Source organism: Trachypithecus francoisi, unplaced genomic scaffold (genome assembly GCF_009764315.1).
Source record: "Trachypithecus francoisi isolate TF-2019V2 unplaced genomic scaffold, Tfra_2.0 Lachesis_group6, whole genome shotgun sequence".
NCBI lineage: Eukaryota > Metazoa > Chordata > Mammalia > Primates > Cercopithecidae > Trachypithecus > Trachypithecus francoisi.
In genome coordinates this window covers 7460878-7479124 of record NW_022681471.1, presented here as the reverse complement: position 1 = coordinate 7479124, position 18247 = coordinate 7460878, and the positions used below count along the sequence as shown (strand labels likewise).

The window sequence follows — 18247 nt, the reverse complement described above, 5'->3', positions numbered from 1 at the left end:
TGCTAAAGTATGCGTGTGAAAATATAAGGTATTCATATATATTTATTTTGGAGAAAATTAATTGCTGTAACACTTTGGGCTATAAGTCAGCAACATAATAAAAAATAGAAAATATTCATGCGCTGTTTATTTTGACTCGGTTTCTACATTCACATGACTTTCATATAAGAAATGACATGAATTTGCCCAAGAATTTATGTTCAAAGTTGTTGATTGTAGTTCTATTAATTACAGCCACAAAGGAGAAATGAATATATGTTCATCAAGAGAAGATTTGTTCAATTTGTTATTTCACAGAAATCAATTAGAATTCTAGGGAGTTATTACAAAAGTAACATAAATCTGTATGTGTTTTCATGGAAAGCTTCTGCATCCATTGTAATAAGCAAGTATTTTGGTTTGTTAGGACGCCATAGCACACTACCACAAGCTGGGTGATAGAAACAGAGATTTCCTGTCTCACCGTTTTGGATTCTGGCAGTCCAAGAGCAAGGTGTATGCAAGGTTGGTCCTTTCTGAGGCTATGAAGGAAGGATGTTTTCCAGGCCTCTTTCTGTGCCTTGTAGATAGATGGCTGTCTTCACCCTGTGTCTGTGCACATTATCATATCTGTATACGTACCTCTGTGTCCAAATTACACCCTTTATTAAGGACTTCAGTGATATCAGATTAAGGCCTTTAACCTTTTGTTAAATTGATTGCCCCTAAAATGATCCTGTTTCCAAATAATGCCACATTTTGAAGTTAACATAGGATTTTGGGGACGAGGCAGATAAATTTAGAATAGTGATAAAGGCAAGGGGCAGATCTATATGTGTATCATTTCCCATATATGGATGTATAGTGTTTATATATATATATATGCACATCTATGTGTATAAAAGCCTGAAATCAGCTATTAATTTTTACAAACCACATCATTAATTGTAGTAACTTCTGAGTAGGAGGCTGAATTTTAGAGAAATTTTGTAAAGGGGAAAATTGTGATTGATAAGTATTTTTAGATTTTTTACAACAAGAACACATGCACTATTTTCGTTTTTTTTCTTATTTATTTATTATTATTATACTTTAAGTTCTAGGGTACATGTGCACAATGTGCAGGTTTGTTACATATGTATACATGTGCCATGTTGGTGTGTTGCACCCATTAACTTGTCATTTACATTAGGTATATCTCCTAATGCTATCCCTCCCTCCTCCCCACTCCCCACAATAGGCCCCGCTGGGTGATGTTCCCCTTTCTGTGTCCAAGTGATCTCATTGTTCAGTTCCCACCTATGAGTGAGAACATGCAGTGTTTGATTTTCTGTTCTTGCGATAGTGTGCTGAAAATTATGGTTTCCAGCTGCATCCATGTCCCTACAAAGGGCACGAACTCATCCTTTTTTATGGCTGCATAGTATTCCATGGTGTATGTGAGCCACATTTTCTTAATCCAGTCTGTCACTGATGGACATTTGGGTTGATTCCAAGTCTTTGCTATTGTGAATAGTGCTGCAATAAACATATGTGCATGTGTCTTTAAAGCAGCATGACTTATAATCCTTTGGGTATATCCCCAGTAATGGGATGGCTGGGTCAAATGGTATTTCTAGTTCTAGATCCTTGAGGAATCGCCACACTGTTTTCCACAATGGTTGAACTAGTTTACAGTCCCACCAACAGTGTAAAAGTGTTCCTATTTCTCCACATCCTCTCCAGCACCTGCTGTTTCCTGACTTTTTAATGATTGCCATTCTAACTGGTGTGAGATGGTATCTCATTGTGGTTTTGATTTGCATTTTTCTGATGGCGAGTGATGATGAGCATTTTTTCATGTGTCTGTTGGCTGTATAAATGTCTTCTTTTGAGAAGTGTCTGTTCATATCCTTTGCCCACTTTTTTGATGCGGATGTTTGTTTTTTTCTTGTAAATTTGTTTGAGTTCTTTGTAAGTTCTGGATATTAGCCCTTTGTCAGATGAGTAGATTGCAAAAATTTTCTCCCATTCTGTAGATTGCGTGTTCACTCTGACGGTAGTTTCTTCTGCTGTGCAGAAGCTCTTTAGTTTAATTACATCCCATTTGTCAATTTTGGCTTTTGCTGCTGTTGCTTTTGGTGTTTTAGACATGAAGTCCTTGCCCATGCCTATGCCCTGAATGGTATTACCTAGGTTTTCTTTTAGGATTTTTATGATTTTAGGTCTAACATTTAAGTCTCTAATCCATCTTGAATTAATTTTCGTATAAGGAGTAAGGAAAGGATCCAGTTTCAGCTTTCTACTTATGGCTAGCCAATTTTCCCAGCACTATTTATTAAATAGGGAATCCTTTCCCCATTTCTTGTTTTTGACAAACCTGACAAAGCACTATTTTCTTTTCAGTAAAATATTGAAGTAAGCCTAAGAGCAGGAAGAGGAGCCGTGCCGTTGTCACATAAAGTAGCAGCAAGTTGATGGAACAGAAAAAATATCCCTGAAATTTGAATGGCTTTACACAACAAAGTTACTTTTATGCACATCAATTCTGATTTGAGTTGGCTGGGTGTTATGGACTGAATTGTGCCCCTGCCCCAAATTCCTATATCCAATGTCTTGAACCTTGGATATTTTGACATAGGACCTTTGAAGAGGTGATTAAGGTTCAATAAGGTCATATACGTAGGATCTTATTCAATATAACTAATGTCTTTATAAGAAATAGAAATTAGGACACAGACACACATACCATGTACTAACCATGTGAGAATTCAGTCAGAAGGCAGAGCCATTTCCAAGCCACAGAACAAAGCCACAGGATACATCAAATCAGCCAACCTCTTGATCTTGGATTTTCAGCCTCTGGAAATGTGAGACAATAAATTTCTGTTGTTTAAGCCACCCAGCCTGTGGTATTTTCTCATGGGATAATAAACAAATACACGATGAGTCTCGGCTCTCGCGTGATCCAGGAATCGAGGCTGCTTCCAGCTTTGAGCTCCACATCACAACCTATGGTAACTGCTGAAGTGAAAAGAAAGCATGGGGTTGTCTCACTGGCTTCTCCGTAAATACAAATATGCCACCTAGGAAAGAGAGGTAGACACGATAGAAGTGGGCACTTGTAGTCTTTCCCACAAAGCATTACATTGCTCAATTATAAGCAGCTATGAACACCTATGACAATATTCATTTCTTGGAAGAGTTTCTGGGAAGGCAAACATTGCCGTGAACTCTCCCAACTATTTTCAGATCCTATTAGGAAACTGCGATTTCAAATACAGTATTACATCTAGTTTTAAAACAATTATTAACTCTTGGCAGGGAGGGCTGCACCTTTTTTCCTCAATGGCAATTTTCTGCACTGTCATTTTTAAATTTTTTTTTGGAGTGGGGGTGGACAGAGTCTCACTCTTGTCGTCCAGGCTGGAATGCAGTGGCACCATCTCGGTTCACTGCAACCTCTGCCTCCCAGGTTCAAGTGATGCTCCTGTCTCAGCCTCCTGACTAGCTGGGATTACAGGTGGCCGCCACCACGCCTGGATAATTTTTTTGTATTTTTAGTAGAGACGGGGTTTCACCATATTGGCCAGGCTGGTCTCAAACCCCTGACCTCAGGTGACGCACCCACCTCGGCCTCCCATAATGCTGGGATTACAGACGTGAGCCACCATGCCCGGCCTACACTTCATTTTAATAACCTATAAAATCTCCTTAGGCTGAGAATGTTCTCATTCTTTTGATGTATGCTAAATATCTTACCCTGTGAACCTCTGCTACCTTCCAATGACTGGCTGTTCCTACAGTTGCACAGGTGCCTGTGACACACTGCAAACCAGAATTTCCCTGTGGTGCAGCTACACAGACAAGAGACAGGGGAAGGATAATGCACTACTGCTTTCTTTTTACATCAGAGCTAGCATGTCCGCCAAGGAACCCTTGTTCGCATCATGGGTGGACTTCAGAATGTTGTGGTAGTTTTGTTTTTTAGGAATTTGGCTTCTCATAGTTGTTTATTTACAAAGTGATTTCTATAGTCTCTTCTACAAAGTTTATGGGGAAGCTTTGGTTTTGGATCACCTATGAAAATTCATTCCTCTGTGTATGTGTTCAGTGGCCTGTTTCAAATAATACATCTTTTTAAAATCCTACTCCTAATATCAAATATCAGGATGATTCCATCCCTAAAACCTGTATATTGTGTGGCAAATTAGATTCTACTCACCAGCCTATTTGGAAATGCTTTGAGAGTGTGTTGAAGATTCCCATTATGGAGATTGAAACATCACTGTCCAAAATGCACATTTAGATCAAAGAGCTGTTGTTATCCAGGGTGAGGGATAGAATTGTCCAGGAACGTCTGCGGAGAGTAGGAATGGCTGATGGCAGGGGATGGGCAATTGACTCCAGGCCACAGCCCTGGGAGCAGGCCGCAGCCTTCACAACAAGAACGCTTAGTGACAAGCTGATCAGCGGACCAGGTTCCAGAATTAGACAAGAGAGTGCACAGAGAAGGTCAAAACGACGGTCCTATAATGTGGGAAAGAGCTGGGACTGAACACAACTGCTGACACCTGGACAGAGTCAGCTCTCAAGACACCTAGGCCTCACAACAGGAGGACTTTAAGTAAAGAAAGGCCACAACAAGTCCTGAATCGTATTTCATTGTCAGTGTCACCTTCCTTCTTTAGGCTTAACCTAATATCTTAGCCACAGGGTCACCTTTAGGCCACCTCAAAGATATTGAGAAGTGTGAAGAGAAATGACATGACAGGCAGAAGGCCTCCCTCAGGCTGGGGGCAGTGGGAACAGTGTGGGCCTAGACGAATGCATACCAGGGTTCAAGTACCAGCCCTGTCGCATTCTAGCCAAGTGATCTTGGGGAAGCTATCAAGCACTATGAGCCTCAGGTTCTCCATGTGTAAAATGGGTTGGATAAGTTCTGTCTTGTAGAATTGCAGGAATATATGGAATGTGAGTAAAGCATGTGGCACAGGGTCTGAAATACACTGGAACTTAATAAATGGCAGTTGTTATCAAATATGATTATAAGCCCAAAGGCTACCACGACCTTTTTTGAAAACCTCACCTCTCCTTTTTATTATGCAAAAATCTGGGAAAACGTGTAGCTGAATACATCACCGAAAAAGAACTCAACCAATAATTCAGCTTCACAAATACAACTCAGCACATTGTGTTTCTGAAAGGATATATCGTATAACTTGGGCAAGGCCAGACGTCTGCAGCTGGAATGCAACTGAAAGATCGTATTTTGAGTCAAGAACAAACTCCTTTTCACCTTCCTCATTGCTGGTCCACCCAACCACTAGTTTTATTTATGCTTCACTAAAAATGTAGATCTTGCTTAGACTTGTCCACATTACATTCAAAAGAACCCAACTAAAAGTCCTGTTAATGGACTGGGTTCTGGCTCTTCCAGGCCTGGCAAATGAGTGCCAGCCTGGAGGCTTCCGAGCACCACATCAAGGGATTCTCACCACATTTCTCAGGAAACCCTTGCAGATGATGGGGATCAATCACCTAGTCCTTGCACTGTGTTCACGCTCCCCAGTGACAGAGCCGCAGGACACCTTCCACGACTTCCCCATGTGGAGACTCCTCTCTGCTTCATCCTCCACCCAGAGCCAACTGCTCAAGTAGTTTTCCATTCCCGGCTTTTCTTTTGCCTTCTGAGAGTCTGGGCCCTGCCACCACCCGGCTTCATAACAATCAGCTCCCACAGAAGCACCTGCAGTTTCTTGAAGCCCAAAACTGCCTGAGCTCAGAGCCTTTTCACTTGCAGGCCCCGTCTAAAGTCTCACGTCCCCACTGTTGAAACTCATTCTTTAGATCATAGAGAAAATCTTCCCCTTCCTGATATGGCTTCTGAACCTAGAGTTTACCATGTTATGGGTGGAAAGAAACCTTGTTTTGATAGTATCCCCACAAAGAACAGCGCTTTCCGAAAGCGAATGCTGAAATAATGTTCAGCAAGTAACGGAGTCGGCGGTGCTTTTATTTCTTAAGGTTTAAACTCTGCTACTTTTTTGAATAAGCCAAACAAACCCAGATATATAGCTGTAGTTGTCAAGAACAACAGAATAAGGAGGATGAGGAATGTCAAAAATTAACAATCCTTTATTTTGTTCCACGATTTAAACACCGAATTCTTTCACATTTCAAAGAAAATTCCAATCCAATCCCAACACCACATTCTACTGTGCAGATCATAAGACGGAAGGTTTTTCCTTACAAACTATCAAATCCTTACTCTTAAAGCAGACATACAGCAATACATATGTGACGATTTTCATGAACTAAGATTCTGAAGTGAATTCAGCCAACCAAAAGGGGAAGCATTTGAAAAATACTGCCCCCCCCCAACAAAACGTTAAATTCTAAGTCACTCATATGAAACAGGAACACAAAGAACACTGTGGTCCCTCCAGCTCCACTCTCGCCCTCCCCGACCTCTTCCAACACAGAGGGGGACTCAGCCTCAGACTTGACTCAGGATAGAAGTTGGTGGACATGACACTGGGACTTGCACTGGCCGTGGAAGTAGCATCATCTGTGGTGTCAAGTACAGCCTGGGCTCTGTCTTCCACATCTTTCAAAGCATCCACGTACCAGGATGGAAAGGAATTAGCAATGGTACTGTCGAGCTTGCCTAAAAACTCTAGGATTTTCCTCTTTCTGATTTCTGAATGGGCTCTTAGACTTCACAATAATTCATAATGTGGAGGAGAGTTCTTAGGCACCTCCCGGTGCTCCAGGTACTTTCTCTGCACCCAATCTATAGTGAGGAGCTCCCTGGGCTTCCCATAAATGAAGGCCTCCCTCCAAGCATGCACCCCTATCGAATTCAGCACTTCCCAAATGACCTCCTCAGTTTCACAGCTGCCCTTGATGTAGACCATACTCAGAATACAAATTAGGAGGTGGTTCTTGGACATTCCCTGGCCGTCACTCAGCCTCCTCTGGTCGCTGAGTTCTACTGTGTTTTCAAAGACATAGGAGTGGTTGTTGGGGTCCATCTCAGTCAGGGCAATGCCAATCATTAGTTCTATGAACTCATGAGCTTTCCCGAAGATCATGGGAAAGCAGTCCTTATACTTCTTGATGACAGTCGTCAGCATCTCAGCCTTTGTGACAGGCTCCTTTGGTTGATGTTTGAGGAGAAGCAACTGCACCAACTCAGCCACCTTTTCATCCAGTGCACATGTGAGCAAGGATTCGCTGTCTGACGAGGCATGCCATGTAGGTGTATCCTCCACTGTTTGCCTGCTGGACTCCTCATCCAATGGGCCTCACAAAGGGGAGAAAGAGCAGGAGCTCAGAGGTCTCTGGGGAGCATCATGAAGAGGAATCCTGGGAGCACTCTGGAGCAGAATTGGAAACCCAGCAGCAGGCATGTCCTCATCCTCTGGAGCATCCAGAACCAGAATAGAGGATATGGAGGAGGAAGAGCAGGAAGAGCAGGAGGGAAATAAAAAGTGGCAAGAGGAAGAGGAAATGGAGGAGGCTTCCTCCTCCTCATCTGTGGAATCCTGTGCATCTACCAAGACCTGTATCAGAACTGGGTTCTGGAAGTCTTGCTCAAAGTTGAGGTGGGGAAGGCTTGGGAAGAGAGATGTGATGGCTGTTTTTCAGAAGTAGCATCCTTACAGCCGGGATGGGGAGGATGGGATCCCAGAGGCCTGAGGGAGGGAGGGACAGCGTGAGTGGCCTCAGCTGAGAAACTCACCCATGATGGCTCTGACAGAGGCCAACTTACAGCTCTTCTTCTCTTAACGTGGTGCTCTAGGGCCTGACAGGTCGCCTGTCTTTATAAGGGGTTTGTTCCCTGGGAACCTGTAGGAGGATGTGAGAGAGCATCTCGGGGCACAGATGGCAGGCAGAGCCCCAGACTCAGAAACTGATAGTAGGTGGGGAGTGCCGGGTGCTTAATGGTGGGAGGTCTCCGTCCTTTCAAAGAGATCTCTTCTCATTAAGTGGCCAGCCCTGGGGTTCCTCCCTCTGCTTAACTGAAGCTGCCCTCCTCAGAGAAATCTTTTTCTCTGACTGACTCCTAAAATGGAAGTCAGAAAGTTGTAGGTCTGGCCAGCTTGATGTCCTCCAGAGCTGGCCGCAGGCACAGGGACACGAGAGGGGCACTACTATTCATGGGTATTCCATTCCAACCTTCCTAGGTGCTGTGCCTGGACTCCTGAAACTGCCTGGGCTGCCTGCCTCTAGCCATCTGAGTCTTTCACCTGCGAATAAGCCCCACCCATCCATGAGACTTGCCAGGAGGACCAGAGGGAGAATCACATCCCTCCACAGTGGGACTGGGCCTCCAAGGGCCTATCCCCCTTCCCTCTTCTGTCCAGACAGCAACCATTCTTCTGTAATCCTCTAAAATCCATTCCGAATCCTTCCCCTTTACTGCTGTGTGTGAAGTTAATATCAGCTCTCACTTAGCCTATGTCAAAGGCTTTCTTATTGTTGCTTCTTGGCCTATTCTTGTTCCAGAAAAAAACCATCATCTGTTCAGCAGCCTGGGATCCTTTTAAAAAATCCAATTCGTGATTATTTTTTAATATACACACTTCAGATTTAACTATGAGGTGAAGTTATATGTGTTTTGGCAAATGCACTGAGTCCTACGTCTACCTCCCAAGTATCTTACTGACCACTTCCATCACCCTAAAAGTCCCGTGTGCATCCGATTTGAGGTCAGTCACTACACTTCTCCACAGCTCCTAGCAACTATGCTCTCTTTTCAGTTCACATTGTTTTAACTTTCACAATTTTTCATATGAGTAAGTCCATCAAATACAAGTTTAAAAGTGTGGCTGTATCACTTTTCATTACAACCTGCAAGGAATGAGAATACTCGTTGTTCCATATCCTCGCTTACATTTGGCATTTTAGAATTTCAGATAGTAGTCATTCAAACAAGTGTGCATTCCATTTTTTTTGTTTTCTGTTTGCATCTCCCTAATGACAAATGACGTTATATGCTTCTTTGCAGTGTGTATATCCTCTTTGGTAAAATGTCTATTCAAATCATTTGCATCTTTTAAACAACTAATAGATTTCATTTTTAGAGCATTGTTAATCCAAAAATACAAAGAGAAAACCTCATCAAAAGTACAGAGAATTCCTAAATATCTACACCATCCTCCTGCCCTGCCCCATGCATGCACACACACACACCCACCCACACACACACACACACACACACACACACACACAGTGTCTCCTATTATTTGCATTTTGTATTATTATGGCATGCTTGCTACAGTTGATTTGACCTCTACTGATGCTTCATTATTAAGTCAAGTCCACAGATTACATCAGGACTCACTCAACACTGGGGATGCTATACCTTTTGATACGTGTGTAATGGCAAGTATTCATGATTCCATTATCATACAGAATTATGTCACCATCCTAAATCTCCTGTGTACTCTACCTATTTATCAATCCCCCATGTCCCACCCCCTACCCATCAGCCCGTGGGAACTACTAGTATTTTTAGTCTACTCATTGTTGACCGTTCCAGAGTGTTGTATGACTGGAATCTTACATTATGTCGCCTTTTTAGCTATTCTTCTTTCACTTAGCAATATGCATTCATGATTCCTCCAGGTCTATCTCACAGTGCCTGAAAATTCCTGTTGCTCAACATGCATGTTGACATTTGATGTTGCATGTTTTGGATGTCAGCCATTCTCCTGGGGGTCGAGTGCTATCTCCTAGTTGTTTTAATTTGCATATCTGTAATGACATAGGACATACGACAGTTTTATGTGCTTATTTTCCGTTCGTATATATTCTTTGCTGGCATATCTTTTCAGATTATCTTGCCCATTTTATATTTGGTTTTCTTTTTTCTCACGATTGGATTTCCAGAGTTTTGTGACTTTCTCACAGTTTTGGAGTCTGGTGGTCCAAGAGCAAAGTGTACACAAGGTGGTTTGGTGCTGAGGGCTGTGAGGGCAGGATGTTTTCCAGGCTCTCTCCCTGCCTTGTAGATGGCTGTCTTCACTCCGTGTATGTTCACATGGTCATCCCTCTACTCATAGCACGGTGTCCAAATTTCCCCTTTTTATAATGACTCCCATCATATTGGATTAGGGCTGGCATTAATAACCACATTTTTTTAACTATTAGTTTAAATTCATGGTGCATGTGCAGGATGTGCAGCCTTTTTACGTATGTAAATGTCTGTCGTGAAGGTTGGTTATATGTATTATTTCATCACCTAGGTATTAAGCCAATATCCATTAGTTATTTTTCCTGACCCTCTCCCTCTTCCCACCCTCTGTCCTCTGGTAGGCCTTAGTGTGCATTGTTCCCCTCTATGTGTCCGTGTGTTCTCAACATTTAGATCCCACTTATAAGTGAGAACATTTGACATTTGGTTTTCTGTCCCTCTGTTACTTTGCCAAGGATAATGGCCTCCAGCTTCAGCTATTTTCCTGCAAAACTCCTGATCTCATTCCTTTTCCTGGCTGCATTGTATTCCATGGTGTATATATACCACCTTTTCTTTATCCAGTCTATCATTGATGGGCATTTAGGTTGATTCCATGTTTTTGCTATTGTGAGTAGTGCCTCATTGAACATACACTTGCATATGTCTTAATAATAGAACCATTTATATTCCTTTAAATATATGCCCAGTAATTGGTTTGCTGGCTCGGTGAATGCTATTTTGGTCTCTACGTCTTTGAGAATTTGACAAGCCGTTTTCTCCAATAGTTGAAATAATTGATACTGCCACCAACAGAGGAAAAGCATTCCTTTTTCTCCACAACCTCACCATGATCTCTTATTTTTTGACATTTTAATAATAGCCATTCTGTCTGGTGGAGGTGGTATCTCACCAGAGTTTTGATTGTCATTTCTCTAGTGATCAGTGATGTTGAGCTTTTTTCATATGCTTCTTGGCAGCATGTATGTCTTCTTTTGGAAAGTATCTGTGCATGTCCTTTGCCCACATTTTAATGGGTTTTTTTTTCTTGTAAATTTGTTTAAATTCCTTAGAGATGCTGGATATTAGACCTTTGTCACATGCACAGATTGCAAAAGTTTTCTCCCATTCTCTAGGCTGTCTGTTTACTCTGTTGATAGTTTCTCTTGTTCTGCAGAAGTTCTTTACTTTAAATACATCCTGTTTGTCAATGCTTCCTTTGATGCAACTATGTTTAGCATCTTTGTCATGGAATTTTCTCCCATGCCTATGTCCTGAATGGTATTGCCTAGGTGTTTTCTAAAGCTTTTGTGGTGTTTGGGGTTTGCATTGAAGTATTTAATCCACCTTGAGTTATTTTTGTATATGGTGTAAGGAAGGGTTGTAGTTTCAATTTTCTGCATAAGGCAAGCCTTTATTCAACAGGGAGTCCTTTACCAATTGCTTGTTTTTGTCACGTTTCTCAAAGTTCAGATGGTTTTAGGTGTGCAGTTTTATTTCTGGGTTCTCTATTCTATTCCATTGGTCTATGTGTCAGTTCTTGTACCAGCATTATACTGTTTGGTTACTTTAGATTGTAGTATAGTTTGAAGTCAGGTAGCGTGATGCCTTTAGCTTTGTTCTGTTTCCTTAGGATGGCCTTGGCTATTTGGGCTCTTTTTGGTTACATATGGATTTCAAAATAGTTTTTTTTTTTTTTTTTTCTAGTTGTGTGAAGAATGTCAGTAGATTAGTGGGAATATCAGGGAATCGATAAATTGCTCTGGGCCGTATGGCCATTTTCACGATACTGATTCTTCTTATCCATGAGGACGGAATGTTTTTCCATTTGCTTGTGTCATCCCTGATTTATTTGAGCAGGGATTTGTCTTTCTCCTTGAAGAGATACTTCACTTCCCTTGTTAGTTGTATTCCTAGCTATATTATTCCTTTTGTGGCAAATGTGAAAAAAGTTCATTCGTGATTTGATTCTCAGCTTGCCTGTTGTTGGTGTATAGGACTGCTAGTGATTTCTGTACATTGATTTTGAATCCTGAGACTTTGCTTTGAGGTATGTTCCCTCAACACCTAATTTATTGAGAGTTTTTAATATGAAGGAATGTTGAATTTTATCAAAAGCTTTTTCTGTGTCTATTGAGATAATCATGTGGTTTTTATCTTTATTTCTGTTTATTTGATGAGTCACATTTGATTTGCATGTGTTGAACCAATCTTGCATCCCAGAAATCAAGCCTACTAGATCCTGCTAGATAAGCTTTTTGATGTGCTGCTTTTTGATAGGTTTTGCCAGTATTTTGATGAGCATTTTTGCACCAATGTTCTTCAAGGATATTGGCCTGAAGTTTTCTTTTTTTGTTTGTTTGTTTGTCTCTGCCAGGTTTTGGTATGAGGATGATGTTGGCCTCATAGAATGAGTCAGGGAGATGTTCCTCCTTTTCCAATATTTTTAGAATAATTTCAGTAAGAATAGTCCCAGCTCTTCTTTAATAACTACTTTGAACTTACTTGCCTCTGAAATAATCCTGACTCCAAATAATGCCACATGTAAACTTCAACGTAAGAATTTAGTGTGGACGCAAGTGAACCTATAATAGTGGAAAGGGAAGTGGCAGACCTGTATGTATGTTATTACCCATGTGTAGTTATAAACACACACACACGCTCATATATGTATAAATTATATGAAAAAAATCTTTCTCAAAATTCTAAATCAGCTTGTAAATGTAAACACCACATGGTTAATTGTGGAAACTTCTGAATAGGGGACTGAATTTTGGAGGAACTTTCCAAAGGGGAGAATTGTGACTTCTACCTCTTTTTTAAATTTTGCAACAGAAATATGTGCAGTATTTATTTGTAAGGAAAGTATTGAAATAAGCCTAAGAAAAGCATGAGGAGCAGTCCAGTAGGAAGATAAAATATGGGGAAGCTCATGGAACAACAACAAAAAAATCCTTGAAATTTACATGACTTAACACAAGTTTATTTTTTGGCACAGAAATTCTGATTTTAGTTGGCAGGGTGTTATGGGCTGAATTGTGACTCACTCCAAAAGTTCATATATCCAAGTCTTCAAACCCAGTGTCCCAGAATGTGACTGTATTTGAAGATAGAAACTTTGAAGAGGTAATTAAGGTAAAATGAGGTCCTAAGGTTAGGTTCATATTCAATATGACAGGTGTTGTCATAAGGAGTGCAGATTAAGATACAGACACACAGACCAAGGAAGAACCATGTAAGTATTCCATGAGAACGTGGCTATCCGCAAGGCACAGAGAGACCAGAGAAGAAATCAAACCAGCCAACATCTGGATCTTGGAGTTATCTTTGTAAATTTTCTGTAAATCTAAAACTATTCTAAAGCAAAAACTTTATGTAAAAATAGTAAATAGAAGCAGAAGAATTAGGGAAGGAAACTAGAATTCAAATGAATATTTTGATAGGGTGGTCAGTTTCCATTACTTTTTTTCCTTCTCAGTCTTCCAGCCTGGACTTAAAGGTATATAAAATGGAAGAATTGCACAGGATACAGAGACAGAAAGTCTTCTAAGGCAATTATGTTATAATTTCTTTTCTAGAAAAACCTTTGTGTTTGAAGAAATAGGATAGGAGATTCCTAAAAGACAAAGAGAACATGAGAAATTCCTTTCTTCTTCAAGGTTGGCCTCCAGGCAAGCCAGCCCCATTCCTGAAGGGGTAATCCTCCAATGAAAGCACCAGCAACAGCTGGTCAGGTATCTAAAACACTGAGTGAGGAACATCCTTCCCTCTGACAAGACCTTTGTTCCAAAAAGTGTGGGAGAAAACTTCTCTGTTATTTTTCTCTTTATATCCTCTCACTATTTAGCCAGGGAGGCAGACTTACGCAAAGTAGGTGGATGGCCTAGTGGAAAATACCAGAAGTCCACTTTCTAGTGAGAGTAGCAGAAAGAGAGTCAGAGAATGTAGAGGAGTGTGGTAGTCAGTTTGGGTTGCCATAACGAAAATGCCAAATATTGAGGATTGCATTACAACCTATGTGTCTTTATTGGGGAGGTGCACAAACAAAAAAATCAACTTGAGAATGAGATTGTATCAAATATAATTGACGTCATTGGATCAGTCCAACCTTGTCATGCTGAAATATTTTTACTTTTTATTTATATTTTATTTTATTTTTGAGGCAGAGTCTTGCTCTGTCGCACAGGCTGGAGTGTAGTGGCACGATATCGGCTCAATACAACCTCCACCTGCCGAGCTCAAGTGATTCTTGTGCCTCAGCCTCCAGAGTAGCTGCAGTTACAGGCACATGCCACCATGGCTGGCTAATTTTTTTTTTTTTTTTTTTTTTGTATTTTTAGTAGAGACAGGGTTTCACCATGTTGAACAGGCTGGTCTTGAACTCCTGACCTCTGGTGATCCACCTGCCTCAGCCTCCTAAAATGCTGGGATTACAGGCATGAGCCACCGCTCCTGGCCAGGAATCTTAACATAAAAACGACACCACAGCTTGGATAACTGAAACAGGAGTAATTTATAACCAAGGTATCAGAGTAAATTCTTTCTTTTAGCAACATGCTTTTTATGTTCATCCCTGGCTTTCCATGTCTGGCAGGCCTTTTCTTTTTATGGCTGCATGGTAATCCATTGTATAGGTGTATCACAGTTTGTTTATACTGTTGGTGGGAATGCACATTGGTAAAACCACTACGGAGAACAGCTTGGAGACTCTTCCAAAAATGAAAACAATACTACCATACTATCCAGTAATCCCACTCCTCAGTATTTACCCAAAATGAAGGAAATCAGTACACGGAAGTGCTACCCGCACAACCATGTTTACTGCAGCACGATTAACAGTAGCCAAGATTAGAAAGCAACCTAAGTGTTCATCAGCAGATGACCGGATGAAGAAATTGTACCACATATACACAATGGAGTACTATTCATCCATAAAAGCGATGAGACCCTGTCATTTTCATCAACATGGATGGCACTGGAGGTCATTATGATAAGTGAAATAAGCCAGGCACAGAAAGACAAATTTCATATGTTCTCGCTTACTTGTGGAAGCTAAAAATCAAAACAGTGGCGTTCATGGAGATAAAGTGTAAAAGGATGGTTACCTGAGGCTGAGAAATGTAGAGGGGGACTGGGGGAGAAGTGAGGATGGCTAACGTTGACAAATAACTGTTAGAGAGAATCAATAAGACCTAGTATTTGCTATCACAACAGGGTGACCCTGGTCAAAATGATTTAATTGTACTTTTTGAAATAACTAAAAGACTGTAATTGGAGTGTTTGAAACACAAAGGATAAATGTCTATGCTAGGGTGCACTGATTTACCCTGATGTGATTGTTACACATAGCAAGCCTATATCAAAATACCTCATGTAACCGATAAACATATGCAAGTACTATGTAAATGATTATTTTCTCAGAGAATAGTGTTGATATTTACCAGGATAAATATCACCTGACATTTATCCACCTTGATGTCCACTCTGATGACCTTCCTTTTGTTGGTGACCTGTTCCTCCTCTCTAGCTGCCTTTAATATTTTTTCTTTCATCTTGACATTGGAGAATGTGATGATTATGTGACTTGGGGATGGTTGTCTTGTATAGTGTCTCACAGAGATTCTCTGGATTTCCTGAATTTGAATGTTGACCATCCAACAGGGGTGGAGTAATTTTTGTGAATGATACCCTAAATTTGTTTTCCAAGTTGCTTGTTCTTTCTTCCTGTCTTTTAGGGATGTCAGTGTGTTGCAGGATTAGTCTCACTACCTCATCTCTAATTTCTTGGAGGTTTCAGGCATTATTTTTTATTCTTTTTTCTATATAATTTTTTTCTGACTGAGTTGATTCAGAGAACTGGTTTTCAGGCTCAGAGATTTTCTCTCTGCTGGGTCTATTCTGTTGTCAATACTTTTAATTGCGTTCTGAGATTCCTTCAGTGAGTTTTTCAGCCTTATCTGTTCTGCTTGGTTCCTTCTTAAAATGGCGATTTCATCTTTCAGCTTTTATATCATTTTATTGGATTCCTCAGATTCCTTGGATTTGGTTTTGACTTTCTCCTGAATCTCGATGATCTGTGTCCCTATCCAGATTCTAAACTCTCTGTCTCTCGTTGTAGCCATTTCACCCTGCTTTGGAACCATTGCTGGAGAACTCGTGTGGTAGTGAGGAGGGAAAAAGAGGCTCTGGTTTCTGGAGTTGCTAGAGTTCTTGTGCTGGTTCTTTCTTATCTGTGTGGGCTGATGTTCCTTTGCTATTTGAAGTTACAACACTTTGAATGGGTTTTTTATTATTTTATACTCCTTGATGCCCTTGAGGGTTTCACAGTGGTGGGTTCTGTCAAGTGACTTCATTTGTGGAAGATGTTAGGGGAAAAAAGCTCAGGTCAGTACTCTTGGGCTGTGTGCTCCACCTTTGGGGACTGGTACCAGGCCCACATCATTGTTCTCTGTCCCTGTGAGGTAAAGCAGCTGCTCTGCTAGAGACACCGAGGTGTTTCTTGTCCACTGACCACAACACTCTGCTGGGAGTTGCTGTCTAAAGTGCTTCACTGGGGCAGCAGCAGCAGAGTCTGTGCTCAAATGCACATACCACCAGCAAGAGCGGAATGACCCAGCTTCTTAAGAGATGAAATTACATGAATTTCCTAGGTATGAAATCAACATACGAAAAATAAACTTTGTTTTTCTGCAGCAACAATGAATATGAAAATAAAGTAAACATAACCTCTAACCTATCATTCCAAACATTAAGTACCTAAAAAAAAACTAATGAACAAATTTAAAACGTTACAGAAAAACCATTAACATGTTATTCAAAAATATTAATGAAGACCCACAGGAACATAAAATAAAATAAATTCATGGGAATGAAGTTTCAATAGTTTTCCTTAAAATGGAATTGATAGAATAATTGTAATCCCAAATCACAACAAACAAATGCCTTTGGACATGAAGGAATCTATGAATCACCTGATTCTAAAATATAAAGACATGCAAACAGCTGAGCATAGTCAATACACTCTTGAAAAAGTGCAATTCATCCAACAGATGGTAAGAATTACAAAGGAGCTATTGTAGGAAGCATTGGCTATCTGGGTGCACGGATTAACAGATAGACCAATGGAACTGAATGGAAATTCCTGAAAAAAAAAAACGAACAAAATATGTATAAATGCAAACTTAATTGATTAAAATGTGTTGCAGCTTTAGACCTGGAGACCGTCTTGTTGAAATAAGTATCAGTGAAACAACTAAATATCCATATAAAAAACCTTAATGTAAGTGGAACCCTTTTTCATATTATACAAAAATGCAATTACAGGGAAATTCAAAACCTAGTTTAAAAATATTTATTACAAAAACTTCAAACACACAGAAATGCACAGAATAATAAACAAGTCTTTGTATGGATTATCTTTTAATGAGTCAGCAGGGTGAGTAAATTAGAGCATCAGTAAGGCTGGAGTTGAAAGAACTGAAAGACTCTGGGATCAGTGGTCTCTTCAGTAACAAGTGGAGTGAGATGATATGAGTCAAAGAGGAACAGAGGAAATGGCAACTCCTCTCTCCCCCTTGTTTCACCCATCGAAGGCCTAGCTGCTTTCATAAGCCTTTGCTTTTTGAGAGTAGAAGTTAGATCTCAATAGTAACTGGAGGAAGGCTACCTGGGACAGTGATGGATTTGTTCCCCCTCCTACTTGCACCGGCCTCCTGCTGACCCCTGAAACTCTGGTGATTCAAGAAATATAACCCGAACAGTTCTATTCCAGACAGTCATGACGGAGGGCTGCTGTGTTGATGACAGACACCCTGACCAGGTCCACAAACACTTTACTAACTTAGTGGCAGTGCCAGGTTGCTCACAGGATAGGGGAATAGAGGGCTATCTGCCTCTCCACATGGATAAGAGTTCCACATACTTCTTTTCAGCTGCTCTTACTCCTGACAGGATCCTCAGAAGGATTTATGAGCCCTGAGATTTCAAAAATGGTTGACTTGTGGATTTGCCAGAGACTACCTGAGGATTGGGGTTTTCTGAACCCACTATGGTCAGGATCAGCTCAGTTGTTCATGAACTGACTTCTTTTCTTAGCTTTGTCTCCATGTCCCAGGGGCAGTGGGCCTCTGCTCATACCTAGGATGGGTGGATCATCAAACCTCAGTGCTCAAGGTGGAAACCCACAGACAAGGACGCTCTTCTGCCAGACTGGGAGGCAGCTGGTGGGTAAATTCCAGCTCTGGCCCCATGTCCTTGGGAATTATCCTCATGGAGCTTTTCTTCTGAGGTCCCAAGAAGGGAGCATTTCTTATGGATGGTAAAAAG

At 40.9% G+C, this 18247-nt stretch overlaps 1 pseudogene; it reads right to left on the bottom strand.

Moving 5' to 3' along the window:
• Positions 1-6603: 6603 nt before the first annotated feature.
• LOC117078418 lies at positions 6604-7709 on the bottom strand (annotated as a pseudogene).
• Between the last annotated feature and the right edge of the window lie 10538 nt (positions 7710-18247).